Source organism: Mirounga leonina, unplaced genomic scaffold (genome assembly GCF_011800145.1).
Source record: "Mirounga leonina isolate KUSES-001 unplaced genomic scaffold, KU_Mleo_1.0 Mir_177, whole genome shotgun sequence".
NCBI classification, from domain to species: Eukaryota; Metazoa; Chordata; class Mammalia; order Carnivora; family Phocidae; genus Mirounga; species Mirounga leonina.
Window position 1 is genome coordinate 8,054,991 of NW_023270459.1, and position 15,199 is coordinate 8,070,189.

Genomic DNA, 15,199 nt, shown 5'->3' on the forward strand with positions numbered 1-15,199 from the left:
AAAGAAAGAAAGAAAGAAAGAAAGAAAGAAAGAAAGAAAGAAAGAAAAAGGAGTGTGTTTGCAACAGAAAGCCCTGAACAGCTGGGTAGGTTAATGAAATAACATCTGAAATGTGGCTTTATTAGGTCTCAGTTTCCGACTTTCCCCCTCTCCCCCATGTTTGAATCCCCACTAATGCACTTTTTCGCTTTTATGCTTTCATTTGGCTTTAATGGTCCCAGGGATTTGGGGTTTATCTTTTGCTTTGTGTGCTTTTTTAAATCTGTTCCTTTCCCTTATAATATTCCTCCTCTAACTTGCCCATTGTAATTCATTCCTTTAAGGTCTTGTTTTATTTTTAAGTCATCAATTACTCAAACTTTGTGGGCCTATCTATCCTCAGCCATCTGGACCCCATACCTTATTTTAAAGCATGTTCAAATAATGACAACCTTCTTTTCTCAATTAATTTATGGGCTGTGGGGACCATTTTTCATTTGTTATCATGCACTTCCATTTGATCTTTCATATCTTTCTTCTGCATCTGCAACCATGCAGTATAAATCTTCCACTCCAGCTTTGTCATGGTGTCCAAGATATATAGGTATAACTCCCTATTAGTTCCACAAAACTGACCTTAATTTCTAAAAATGGTATCAGATGTGAATAAAGTTTGGTAAGATGATTTGTTTTGATTTACTTTGTACCACTTATCTTCGAGTTTTCTTCCTACTTTTCTTTTATCTAATTTAGAAGTGGAGTCTTGCAAGCCGGGTTACGATGTATGTATTACCTCCCCGCCAAGGCTGCTCCTCAGAGATAGGGCTGGGAGATTTTTGGCTGCGGATAATAATAATGTGGCCTGTGGACAGACTAGAGGTTGGTTTGTGTTGTTTTCTATTTTATTCCGACCGACCTCCAAGCTTCAATATCTTTTCCATTTCAGAGATGTGAATATTTTCAAACAGCGTGAGGAGATCGGGTTATGAGGGATTGGGTCTGATCGTTGCATAATAAAATTAAGCATGCAGATCCAAGTAGCTTGTCTCTTCCGCTGCTCAGTTGACAAATAGGGGCATTGGAAAGACCCAAACCTCTCCCCAACCATTAGGGGAGGTTGCTCTTGGATTGCTGAGGGGTAGTGGCCTACAAAACAGAACCTGTGTGTGTTTTGTTTTACATAAACAGACTTCCGTCCAAACTAAGGAATGCTAATTAAGCAAAAACCATGGCCAGATGTTTATTAACACTTCTCAGGTTCATGGGATTTGGAGAGTGTGCAGTTTTCATGGACTAATTTAAAAAGGGAAACACCTTTATTGGAATAATGGCCAATTATAATTGCCGACTTTGCCTATTCTTTCCTGTGCCGGTGGAGCGGAGGGGGGAAGGGGGTCCCTCCTCGTGGAGAGATGAAGTGCCCAGCACATCCTGGCGCCGCTGGCTCAGGCCTGCGCCCAGGCTTTGGGCGTGGTCTTGCAGCTACACATCCGTGCGGGCTGGCGTGGAATCGTGAAACACGTCCACGTAGTCACGCCGAATGAACCCTGGGCAGTTTGCGGTGCAGAGCCAGTCTGTTTTGTTTTGTTGTTTTGTTTTGAATCGCATGGCGAGTTTACCTTGTGCTCGCCTGCCTGCAGGGGTACCTATTAGTATGGAGACAGTCAGAGGGAACCCTTGGCCAAGAAGGGGAAGGTCTCTGGAACGCCAGCGAGCAGGGAGGCAGGAAGAGGGGCTGTCAGGCCTCAGCATGGTGACTTCATCCTGGGCCCCAGATTCAAACTGTGGAGTAATAAAACTGAATAGCACCATATAAAACTCTGCATTTCATAAGACAAATATTGCTCTATGCATTCGTGTCCCTTGCACTATGTTAACTGTAGGAAGAAATGGAAACAGTTTTAGTGACCCCCTGGGACCTATAAAGGCTATTTCTGAGTCTGAGTCTTGCTGTTTAATTTAATCATTTATTATATTAATATTCAAATGGGCTGCATCTTATTAGCTACCGCAAAGATGTTAGTATGTCTGAAATAAATACCTAATTATGCTTTTGAAGAGAGGAGTTCTAAAGACTTTGGTATGTTTGTGCTAATAGAACAGTTCATTTGCAGATTTTTCTGCAGAAATCAGCAGTTTGAGGCTTTTTTCCCCCCTCTCTTTTAAGAAAATAAAAACAAGGATTGAAAATACACGGAGAGGTTTCAGTAACAGGTCCTGGTTCTGCTGGCTCGCCAGCAGCCTTGGAAGTAGGGGGTTTTGTTCTCTGCGCCCGGGGACTGGCCACCTTGGAATGACCAGCACTCTCGGCTCAATAACACATTAATACAATTAACAGTTTTAATCAAATGACCATGAAATTAAATATGTTCCTGTTCAAAGGGAGAAAAAAATAGATATCTTCTTGAAAATATATTTTTGAGCCCAGCATACTAATATTTTTAACATGACCGTTTTATTATGTTCTATCTGCATCCCAGTACCCCCCCTTCTCTCTCTCTCTCTCTCTCGCTCGCTCTCTCAGTTCCCCGTGCAAAATCAAAATCTTATGTAGGTCATTGATTTTTACATCCACAGACAATGGACACCGGCAACTTGCAGAAATCAGAACGTGCCATTTGGAGATGCTGCCCGAGCAGGAGCCACACACACTCTGGGGGTGGGGGGGGTGGGGGGCACAAACCCGCAGTGTCTGCTCGGGTGTGTCTGAGGCCAGAGACTGGCAGGACCCATACGGAGTCCATTTCCCTAATGCCGAGCATTAGCTTCATGAGAATGGATTATGCCGCTGGTGTAATATACGCAAACGGCGATGATAAATTCTGAGCTAAATGTATACACTGCACTTGGAGTGGTGGAGAAATTAGTGGTTAAGTGCACAAGTTACAGTCTGAGAAACTGGGAACTACACGTTACCATCTTTCTAAAGTAACTGCCACCGGATTTGTAATCACTCTTGTTTTTATTTTCTGAGATTACTGAAATGGTATGTCTACTAATATCCAATTATCTGCTTCACAATTTTTCCCCCCCCAGATGAATGTGAGAGGCAAAGGTGAAAGTCCTGAGCCAGTGGCCGTGAGACTGCTCCCATAGTCGGGGACTATCTCAACTCTCCCCCCACTGACCTCCGTTTAACCTTTAAATTGACCTACAACGAGTTTATTTTCCTGCTCCTCACATGGATGGCTGTCCCAGGAGAGGGGACCCCTCTTTTCCTGGGTGGATAATTACATTGTGGCTGAAATCTGCTTTCAACTGCAAAGCGCTCCGCGTCATTCCTTGCTGGGGTGACAAGTCTCCTGCTGGCTCCCGGGCACGCAACCTGGATTCCTGCTGCCCTGGGACCACATCCTCGCTGGTCCCCACCACCCATCCCGTTCTCCCCAGCCACACCCCTGCCCGATATCCGGTCCCGGCGGGCTGGCGGGTGCTGTGTATGCGGTACCCCGGGAAATACGGCGGGTGCTAAGGTGCTGTCCTCAGGAAGCTTCCTTTCTGGCATGAAGTTCACGATTGTTGAATTGCATTCGGTGCGTGTTGCAACAGAGAACCAGTGTCTACAAGAAATGCCTGTAGATGGGGGAAGTGCCTCTGTACGCGTCTAGCACCTCGGGGTGTTCCGCTCTCAGCCTTTCACTGAGGAGGCCAGGCGGAGGCTTCAGTGGCAGAAGTGGGGGGGGGGGTCTGTGCACAAGGCAACAAACCTCCAAACAGAGGGCAAAGCCCTGGGCAGTTGGCACCACACCTCACTCCTCTCCAGGGACCTGGACGGAAAGCCAGCCTTGGGGCAGAAGAATTCCTGCCTGACTTACGGGTGTCGGAGGCCACCGTGAAGGCACTGACAAGCCCGTCGGGGCACTTTGGGAGCCGACAGGAAGTGGGGCCGGCCCAGTAAGGAGATGAGGGAACGCATGGGGCCTGCTCAGCCTTTGTCTGAACATCAGGCCCAGGGCACCGCATCAGCTGCATCCAAAAGCCCCAAGGATGCCCCTAGGAGTGGGGACACCTCATAGCAGCCGTCTTGAAAAAGTTCTCTGTGGGACTCCCTGCATTTCCCCATGGAGCCTTCCGAGGGCAAATAGTGCAAGACTTAGGTGACCGGGAAACAGGAAAACCTGGGGGCCTAATCACAGAGCCTGCGGAGGCTGCTCCTTGCTGCTCCCAGGGGTGCTGACGCCAGGGAAGGAGATGACAGGAGCCCCCTTCCTGACCTCCTGATTTCCCCACAGGGTCGGAGAGGGGCCGAGTCTCCACCATCCCACACAACTGGACCCTAACAGAAAAGTGAGCTTATATAAGTAGCAGGGTTCGCTGGTGTATCCCCTGCTTGTGGCTGGCCCCCCCACCCCTGGCGGGGAGTGCCCTCCCGCCAACCTTCCTCGACGTCCCTGTCTGCGGTAGCCCCCCCCACTCCCTGTCTCACCACAATGACCCGCCCCAGTGTCTTGTTAATTTATTTGTTTGCTTGTTTATTTCCTCTTCCCTGCACCTTGTAAGCCCTCGAAAGAAGGGATCAGGACTGTTATGTAATTTTACAAAATGAGAATGCAGGGCGCCTTGTTCACAAATCATTGAGAATTTCAAAATGGTGACATCAGAGCGTTAAACCAGTGAGGGGCCCTTCTGAGTGACAACACAAGTCCCTCAGAAGTGACTCTCAGGGGGGGCTCTGTTTGACAACACAAGTCAGGTCCTTGTGACCCCCTGGGAGGGATCCTGCCTGGCACAGAATCAATGCTCCAAGCAGACCCAGGAAGGGATGTCTCAGCACCACCTGGCCTGGCCGATGGCAGTCTTCTTGTCCTCCATGCTTGGGGCGTGGGTGGGGTGGGGTGGGGAACCCGGCAGAGTAGCCGGTCTGGGGGAGAAGCCCCTGAGGATGGAACGCCTCGTGAAGTCAGAGTCCAGTCTCTCCTCACATTGGATTACCCACTGCCAGGCAGAGTGCCTCCTGCTAAATGCTAGTTGAATGAATGAATGAACCAAATATCCAGAGCACTAAAAAACTCCAGGAAAGGAGTGATGACTTTCACTGTAGGAGACGAGAAGGGGCTTCAGGGGAGAGGGGAGCTGTATTTGTAGTACTAAGTAAATTGCAGTAGGAGCCGAGGTGTGGGCTGCCAAGCTCCCCCTGCCTTCTGGAAAATGGGGTGCACACTCCATGGGACTGTGGTGGAAGCCCTAGTGTTTGGAGCCTGCTCCAGCCGTCCTCCCCATTGTGAGCTGAGGCTCCACTTGAGGTCTTCTCCAACAGCACTGCAAGGAGGGGTTACGTCCAGGGTTGGAGCGAAGCCACTCCAGTAGCCCCCTCAGACAGTGAGCTTCTAGAAGGCCTTGTGCATCTTGGCATCCCCAGAACCAGCAAAGAGCTGGGTGCTGAGTGGGGGCATTGGGAGGCCCTGGGCTAGCTGCCTAGAAGAGGAGCGTGTGTGTGGTAAGAGTCAGAGTGGGATGAGCCAGGGACTGAGCTTGAACATCTCTGAGTTTGCCAGAGGCACCTTTGGAGATACGAAAGTTGAGTCTGGTCTTCATGAAGTCCTGGGTGGTAAAGAGGAAAATGTCCCCAAATCAACCACAAATGTCCACTCTCATTAGAAAGAAGGTGCTTCTGGAAAAAACTTCGGAGTTCTAATTACGTTCACCATGCTAGGGGGCAGGGTATGGTGTAGTTTTGATTTATTCTTGGATTTATATTTTAAATAAACTCCCTGAGGCCACCATCTAGTGTGAGTGACTTTTAGTCCCCTGCACATGGCACTGGCTTCCAAAGGGCCCTGCCTGCTCACTCCTGGACACTGTCTTCTACTTTTTCGGAGGTCAGCTTCCTTGGACGAGCCCACGGAGGATGTTCCCTGTTGGCACCAGAGCAGTATTGTGAATCTGGAGGGAGCAGGGTTAGTATCCAGCAGAGGAATCCGGTCATCCTTGGCCCCAGGACTCTGTCGTGCTGTCTGTGACATCCTGGGGTCTCAGGGTGCTGCCCGTTGAGTTTGACTGGCCCACCCTTGGCTGCTATGACCCCATCATCCATTCATCCATTACTCATGGGTTGAGCAGGTTATGGCAAAGCCTGTACTATGTGTAAGATATTATGATGGCTTCGGAAGAGTTAATGCAGTGTCCTTGCAACTGAGGAAACCACTGTGCCCCAGGGTGGGTGACTGTTACAGTGTATGTGTGAGAGGCTGAAGGCAGGCTGCAGAGCTGGAGAGGAGTAAGGCCTGAAGGCGGCAATCAGGGAAGGCTTCCTGGATGTGAAGGATGAAACCAGGTCCAGAGATTGGGCTCCCTGTCCAAGCCAGAGGCATCTGTGCCTCCTTCCCCTGGCCCCCAGGTCCGGTCTGGGAATCCAGTACACCCAGTTCCCAAATAGACCCTTCCAACCTTCCACGGAAGGTCTGGGTCCCAGACCCAGAAACACTCTATGTTGGGGGATTATAAGACATGGAGAGAGGAAGCAATAAGATGGGGCGTGGGGCGGTGGGGGGGGCCTGACAGATGGGGGCATTGGAAGAGTTGTCCCCAGAGCAAATGAGCCTTTGACCCAACAGAAATTAGCTCCGATTTTTACAGGTTTCTGTGGCCAGATTCTTTGCATTTAGGTTCATTATTACAGCCTGTCTTTCTGCTCCCCCCCCATCTCCTCGAGACCAGATTAGATTCTCATCAAAAGTCTGGGGGTGGGGCAGAGCATTTATGCAGATCAGTCTACGTTAGGGCAGCAATGGTTAACCCGGTAATATACACTTCCATTACCCTCCACGGAACCCTCGGAGGATCAATGTAAGGGTTTAACTACCACACAACGAAAAAAACATATATTCCTGCTGCCTTCGAGCAGCCATCGGGAGGCTGTGTGTATGTTTCCCTCATTATTTGGATGTGCCGTTTGAATGTTGTGATCAGTGATTCAGTGCACATGATTCATCAGGAAGACATTTGCTCGGCAGACATGTGAGGAGCTGTCTGCCTCTTCAATCTCACTGACAGGGCAAAAATGCTGATTTATAGTAAATCATTAAAATCTGCTTATTATGGCACGGCTTGCTCGTCTTCCCCACTTCAAGCCCGCAACTTGATCTGCATCGTGTGTCTTACAATTTTATACCACAGCAAGCAGTTATTTAAACAAGAGAGGAAAGATCCTTAGTCTTTATTAGCGCATATGAAAGGATATTTTGTTTAAAGAAGACTAATTAAGAATGCAGACTATTTTCTTGCTCAGTTTAAGGGGGAAAAAATAAAGATTTAAAACATCTAAACGGAACAAAGAATTACTGTACTAAAACAATACTTAAAAATGATGATTTGGTACATATTTTAAATCGTCGTAAAATATCAGTTCACATGTTGCCAGAATTATCGGAAGGCAGGGGCTTGGGGCTGGTGGCCTCTTAGTTTGAATTGGAGGGAGGCCATGTGGATCTCTCCATCAATGAATAGCAGGAAGAGGATAATGGTATTATTGTGTTCAACTCCAATATTGTGACAATGGTTACATTGCTTTAAAAATCATTTGGAAAGTTTTGTTCTTTAAAGGGAGAGATTTAAGATTTGGTGGAAACATAATATGGGAATGTGTTGCTTGCTAGGTAAACAAAGAAATAACACAAAGAGGTCTATATTTTGTGTGTGTTACTTACAGTAAAAAAAAAAAATTAATTTGATGCCTGGGGACAAAAATCCTTGCCACTGAATTACAAAGAAGTGAATAAACTGACTCAAAATTAATCCATACAGATCTGTCCCCTTAATAAGACTAATTCCAGAGAACAAAGCAGAGCATAATGCATTTTAAATTAAGTTGGAAAATGCATAATTTATATTTGTTTTATTTCTTCATATTTTAACACAGGTGCATTCCAGCATGCTAAGAACCAGAGGAGAAGGGCATGCTTCTGTCCACGGCTTTTTTTATTTTTGTAAACCAAACTCACATTTCTCCCCTTGTCCCGAAAGTGAGAGCCGAATCAGCCAGAAAAGATGAGCACAGAAGCGGGAAAGTGAGTATGTGTGGTTACCTTTCATTTTAAGGACACCTCATTCCTAACACAACATTCAGAAATCGGAAATAAAATATGGCATTAATGCAGATGAAAATCATGTTGTCTTTTGTCTCACGTGGCAGTTTTAGGAGAATCTGGGGAGGGTGGGGAGTGCAGGTGGGGACCTGGCTCCCCATGGGGTGGGTGGGGGGAAGCCCCTCACGCTGCCTGGCGCCCAGGGAGGCCAGCGGCCTCGGAGATCACGGGGGAGGCAGAGAGATGGTTGCATTTCCTTGCAGCATTTGGCTAGATGGAGGGCCCGCCTTCTTTCTTTCTTTTTCTTCCAGTGTGCCTTCCCTTCACTCCATGCCACCCCTCCCGACCTACCTCACCTTGGCTCCCTCCCCTTATCATCATCCAGGGCAGAATGTATCAAAGCAGCCCCTTTACGCTTTCTGTTTCACTCATGAGCTCACTTCAGCTTCCCTTTTTTTTTCAGTTGTGTTTTTTTGTGGCTCTTTTTTACAGCACAAACAAGGCCCAGCTTAGAAATCACTACTGAAACCAAATTAAATGTCTTAAAATTGTTCTTTAAGATAAAGGGCTCTTAGGAGAGATCTTTGCTAATGATTCCATTGCAAGAAACATCGAGATGACCAGAGAACAAGTACCTGCTTAGTTGTTGAGCACCTGCTAGGGTAGAGGCCCCAGGGTCTGCATACAGCATCGTGTCTGTGTATCACTCTCTCGAGGTGGGGGTCCGTCGTAACTAGCTGTCGGAGACCGGGGCACCGGGCCAAGCCCCAGAGTTGAAATTCGACACAGGTCCCTCTGAGCCTATATTTGCGCCCATCTTCGTGATGGGCTCTAAAGACTGACTAGAAACTAAGTCTGCCACAATTTCGCATGTGCGTGGATGGTGTGAAGCCACGTGGCATTTCTTATTTCTGGGGGCTTTGTAAAGCAGAACCCACATTGTCACAGGATGGGGGCCACTAACTTTTAGACAAGGAAGCCTTCCCACTGACTGTTGAGTGAATCTGGCTTTGGGGGCTTGGCCTTGATCTCTTCCTCCTTGAGGTAGCTCAGTACTTCTTTCACCTGCATCCAGAGAAGAAACTGTGGTGCTGACTTCTGGCCCTGCGGAGGCTGCACGCCTTGCTTCTGGAAGCTTGCATGGGATGCTCCTGAAAGTAGGATATTCCAGCAGGTTAGATTTAGGGTTCAGGTGTAGGAGAGTGAACGATAGACTGGATGAATCTGTATTCGTGTCAAATGTCAAATATTGATATTTGATAGCTGTGTTTGATCAAGTCCTAATTTTCTTTCCTTTTTTTTTTTTTTTTGGTGATTCATGCCAGTTGTATTTTTGATGGATGAAGATGGCCTGGTGCTTTCTGGGCTTGCAAAGTCACTCCTCTGTTCGTGTGTCAGCTTTCCTCCCTGTCTCTATTGCAGCACATGTTTACTAAGCTTGCAAGTCTTGTCCCCTGTCTGACCTCCCACCACTTTCTTCCTTGGCTCTGCTGTCTCTTCGACACAGTTAATCACAGGAAAGGGGAAGGGAGGTAGGACATTTTCAAGCATGGAAGACAATGACCATATATTGGGGACTTCCTCGGAGTCTGGCAGCTGGATTTCTGCTGCCATCGGAGTTTTGGCTTGGTGTCCACCTGCCGCACTTTGGTCCCTTTGTTTTGTGTCCTCACACAGTGAGTCTTCCTATGTCTTGGCAACCCGTGCATTTCCAGTCCGGGTCTGTGCGGGGAGGGTGCACATGTGCCATGGCTTTTGCAAAGCCAAGGATTGCAGTGTTCCTGGCTTCATGTGAATTCTGCTCCTTTCCTCATGTGCTCTCCAGATGGGCGTGCATGTCCAAGCCCAGCCACTGTGTACCCTTGCCCGAACTTCCTACCCACTCTTTTGTCCTTTAAGACAAGAGTCCTGCCCTCCAGAGAAGGCTGATGACACACTTGCATCCGCCCAGTGGCTCCACCAGGCCATCAGAAGACAGATGGAATCAAGACGTGGGTGTCATTACTGCGAGCCACATCTAAGCAAAGCTCCAGTGGGCACAGTGTCTTGTCCATTTTCTGGACCATTCCTTTGCTTTACCCCAGGCATCCGGTCCATTCAGCTTTCGGCTGGAGGTCAGGGGAGACATCTGATGACAGACCCACTCGCTTGCATTGCACTACCCCTTCCTGGGGTCCTTGCACCCTGGAGAGTGACCCTGAGAAAGGCCAGTGCTGACACCATGGGAAAGGACCTGTGGAGGAACTTTAGCCCCGCATTGCAGTTGTGCAAAGCTGAGTTTTCGTGGCTACAGAGGCCCTTCGGCAGTTTGAAGAAATATTATGCGTTGAGAAGGTTGCCCAAAGACGGACAGACTGAAGCCAGTCTCCAGCTCTGTGCTCAATGGCCTGAGTGAGCTTGGGCACATTTCTTTACTTCCCTGAGCCTCGGTCTCCGTATTTCAGACAGAGATGGAAGAATGTCATGTTTCTTTCAACATTCCTGGTCCCCTGGCTTTTCCATCAACAGTTAACAATATCTTCTCTCTTCCCACCGGCCCACCTCCTGCCCTCCAGGCTGGCTTCCTGAAGGAGATGTCTGTGTCCATCTGCATACTTCTCAGTCTCTCCCTATAGGCTCTGGGCCACCCTAGGAGACCCCTGGCCCTGCCCTGGCTGTGCCCTGTCCCGGAGATGCCTCAAGCACTGTCACCTCTCCTCCTCACCTGCTCCTCCAGGGATCTTGACTCTTTGATTGCTCCCTCCTATCCTCCTGCCACAGTGCCTGCCTGTCTCCCCACCCCCGGGGCCGGAACTCACTATGTTTCCCTCTTGATAATCTCATCCTCTCTTGTGGGCTTAAGCTGCCCTCTCAATCAACGATTGTTGGCATATTGGGGATTCCTTGGAAAAATCTGATCCAAGCTGGGAGCCCTCCCTTCAGAAAAAGGCATCATATTTTGCATCATTTTCAGAGGATTTGTGGACTCCTAAGAAGCCATAGCATAATAACTTTAGCAATGACATCAACAGTAACAGTAACAATAAGCCAACACTAACTTCCCAAAGGTAACGCAACAACAATGATGGCAGTAATAGTAACGAGCTCTTCCTCAGGGGGGTGGGAGCACACAGTAGAGAGAGACAGGGCTGCTCCATAGACCCTTGGCTCACATGGGCCCCATATCCATGTGGCTGATGAGAATTCTTCTCAGGCTCCTTAAAAATTGTTGGGTAATAAACCAAGTTTCCATGGCTATTGAAATTTTCCTCCCTGTCTCCATGAATATTTTCAGGCATATTTCAAGGGAGGCCAGGGGGATTGGACACAACTCGTTAGCTGCCATTTGAACATGGGGATCCCTTGTGCTTTAGCTCTGATGACAGTTCAAAAATAGTTACCATAATTGCCCCCCCAACCCCAACACCATGTTACAAATAAGACAGGGAACTCAGTGACTATTGTAATTAGTATTTGCCCCAAACAGACGTCAGGGACCTGGATGGTGGCTGTTCATCTGGGATGTGATCCCAGGAGAGATGGGGAAGAGAAGAATCTATGGATTGTGTGTTAACAGGGGTTACCACTCAGGTGGCTGGGAGCAAGGCTGAACTGTTCAAAATGCCAATCTCGCCCCCCTGTTCCCCACCAGACCTACTAAATCAGACTATCTGAAGGGTGCCCAGGAATCTGGGTTTTAACAAGGGCTAAACTCTGAGAAGCACTGGCCTAGGATACACTACGGCAAGGCTCCCCAAGGGGCCAGGATGGTGGGTAGTGAGCCAGCAGTGTTCCTCCCTCTCTTCCCAGCACTTTGAGCATGCTCTGTGCCAATGTCAGGCAGTGCCCAAGGCCAGAGATGGTCTCCAGCAAAGAGACACAGGTGCAGATGGGGTGGGGGGGGTGCATGCAGTAGCCAGTGTGGGTGGCCTCGGGAGCACTGGTGGGGAACTGATGGCGTCCGCTTCAGAACTCCTCGTCTATGGCAGCTTCCGTCTTTGGGTCCCTCCTTAATTGCAAAGTCTGGATCCATGCACCTGGATGCCCTGTCAACATACCCCAAACCATAGTAAATGTAGCCATCCCACACTCATCCATCACTCCATGACTGCTGCTCAGCCCCAGACCCTGCATATGCCCTCTTAACCCCTAGTCCTTCCATCAGAGCAGCCATCGAGGGCCTCCCACTTCACCTTCTTAATATCTGGTTGATCCTTTGCCATGTCTCGCTCTTTACCACGACCCTTTATTTTGAGCCTTGGTCACTCCTGCAAGGATTCCTCCGCTGGTCTCTGTGCCATCAGTTTTTTGCATATCAACCCGTTTCCTACATAACTGTCACTATGGTGTCTCGTAAGCACAGGTCTGATGATGCAGCTCTTCTGCTGAAATCTCTCCATGGCTCCCATTGTCCAAGGATGAAGGCATTATCCTGACCCACCTGGAGCACCATCAGTGATGCCCATGCCAGACCCAACAATTCCCAAAGGAGTCAGGCTCCTCCACAACCCAGGCCTTCATGCCTGCTCCACCTCTGCCTGGCTGACTCTTCTTGTCATTCCCCAGGCTCAGTCTCTTCCCTGGCATCTTACATGTCTTGTGCTGCATGCCCTCCCTGACAGCATTCAGACTCCTCCTAGCGTATTCCTAAGAAATCTGTGAAGTCTCCTCTCTTAACATATATCATACTGTAATGTATTTACCTGGTTACCTGTCTGCCTTCTGCACTGGATTATAAGCTCCCCAAGGGAATGGACCAGATCCCACTAATTTTTCAATTGACAGCACCAAGAACAGTACATAGTTTGTAGTAAGAACACAACAATTCATTGACATGAATGAATAAATAGATGAGCAAATGAAATGTGGTTCGGTAGGTGTTCAACCAAAGTTAGTTTCCTCCTCCTTATATTCCTCTCTAGTCTTGCCATGTTAGGCAAATGAATAAGCTATTTTTCTGAAGTCTGGTTTGAATACTAGGTCCTGCTATACTACAGGCTGGTCTATTGTCGTTGGCTCTGTCCTCCCTCCCACTTCCTATCTCAACAGGCCTTTATGTTACAAATGTGCATTTGCATTCTTGTTTCATTTCAAAGTTTATATTTTTCATACTTGTTTGTACAAAATACCTATTGTTTATTATGATTGATTGTCTATTTTTAAATGCTGGCATTTCCCTTTGGCTGTGTCTATTTGCCATGATGGTCCTCTCCCAGGATCATGGAACATGTGAACCAGATGGTGGCCTTTGCTCTGTGACTTCAGGAGAACCATTAAACCATTTTCCTTCTTCTTTAAGGAAGCTATGAAGTCTAGCTTCATGATGTAGACAAAGGAAGACCTACACAGGCTTCACATTATAATATATATATATATTACATGACCAGGCCACCTGGGTAGCTTAGTCCCTTAAGCATCTGACCCCTGATTTTGGCTCAGGTCATGATCTCAAGGTTGTGAGATCAAACCCCACGTCAGGCTCTGTGCTCAGCAGGGAGTCTGCTTGAGATTCTCTCTCTCTCTCCTTCTACCTTTGCCTTTCCCACCTGCTTGCTTGCTTGCTCGCTCTCTCTCTCAAATAAATAATCTTTTAAAAAATAATACACATAACCAGTGGCAAAAGCTGCAATGCTTCCTCACAGGCCAGTATTGGCTTCTCTTCCCATTCTAAAAAGAAACGTCCTTACACTGGGGTGGAGCAAGATGGTGGAGGAGTAGGAGACCTGGATTTCGTCTGGTCTCAGGAATTCAGCTGGATAGGGATCAAACCATTCTGAACACCTACGAACTCAACAGGAGATCGAAGAAAAGAATAGCAACAACTCTCTGAACAGAAAAGTGACCACTTTCTGGAAGGTAGGACGTGCGGAGAAGTGAATCCGAGGCGATATTCAGGAGGATAGATGGCGGGGGAGGGGCCCTCCATCGGTTGCTTCTGGCAAGTGATAGAACCACGGAGCACAAAATCGGAACTTTTAGAAGTCTGCTCCGCTGAGGGACGTCACTCTGGTGGCTAAGTAGGGGGGTGGAACCCTCGTGGGACAGTGTGGTCTCAGGACCCTTGGGGTCACAGAAAGACCGGGGGTGCCTGAGTGCAGCAGAGCTCCCAGGTATTGGAGCGGGGAAGCTGGCTGCAGAGAGGGAGCCAAGGAACAGGCTCTCAGCTCGGGGTTGCCATAAACCGTGATCCGAGGCACAGTCAGGCCACTGCTCTACCAGCAGGGACCCAACAAGCGGCAGATCCAGGGAGACTCCCCTTCCTCACCCAGGAGGAGTGGTGCGGGAGTGCACCGCAGGGATCTGCTGAGTTTGGAGACTCCACACGAGGTCGTGCGCCAGAGATAGAAACGCTTGGTCACAGGCCGGGTGAGCACGGAGTGAGGCCGGAGACCGGGGAGACAGGAGTGACTGACAGCTTTTCTCTGGGGGCTCACTGAGGAGCAGGGCCCCGAGTTCTCGGCTCCTCCGGGGCAGAGATTGGGAGGCCGTCATTTTCACTCTCCACCTCCAAAGCTGTACGGAAAGCTCGCAGGGAACAAAAGCTCCGGAGAGCAAACCCGAGCAGATTACTTAGCCGGGAGGGGGCAAGGGCGGGGCAATTCCGCCTCTGGCAAAGACATTTGGGAACCACGGCAACAGGCCCCTCCCCAGAAGATCAGCGAGAACAGCCAGCCAAGACCAAGTTTACTGATCAGTGAGAACGACAGAACTCCAGCACTAGGGGAATACTGCACATAGAATTCATGGCTTTTTCCCCATGATTCTTTAGTCTTTCAAAGTTAATTTTTTTTTTTAACTGTCTTTTTTTTTTTTAATTTTTGCCTTTTACAACCAACATCTTATCAATCCCTTTTTTAAAAAACATTTTTATTTTTCATTTTTAGAGTCATATTCTATCCCTTCATAGTAGTTACCCTTATTTTTGGCATATATATATATATACGTTGTTCTCTCTTTAAAATTTTGAGATAGTTTTTTCTAAAAGATCAAAATATACCCTAAATCTCTAGTGTATGGTTTTGTTCTACTCTCCTGCCTGATCACATTCTCTCCCTTTTTTTTCTTTTTTTTTTTTAAATCCTATTCTTTCTTTTTTCAAACAACTTCTTATCAATTCCTTTTATAATTTTTTTTATAATTTTCATCTTTACAGTCATATTCCATCCCTTCATCATATCAACCCTTATTTTTCTATATATATAAGTTTTTCTTTCTTT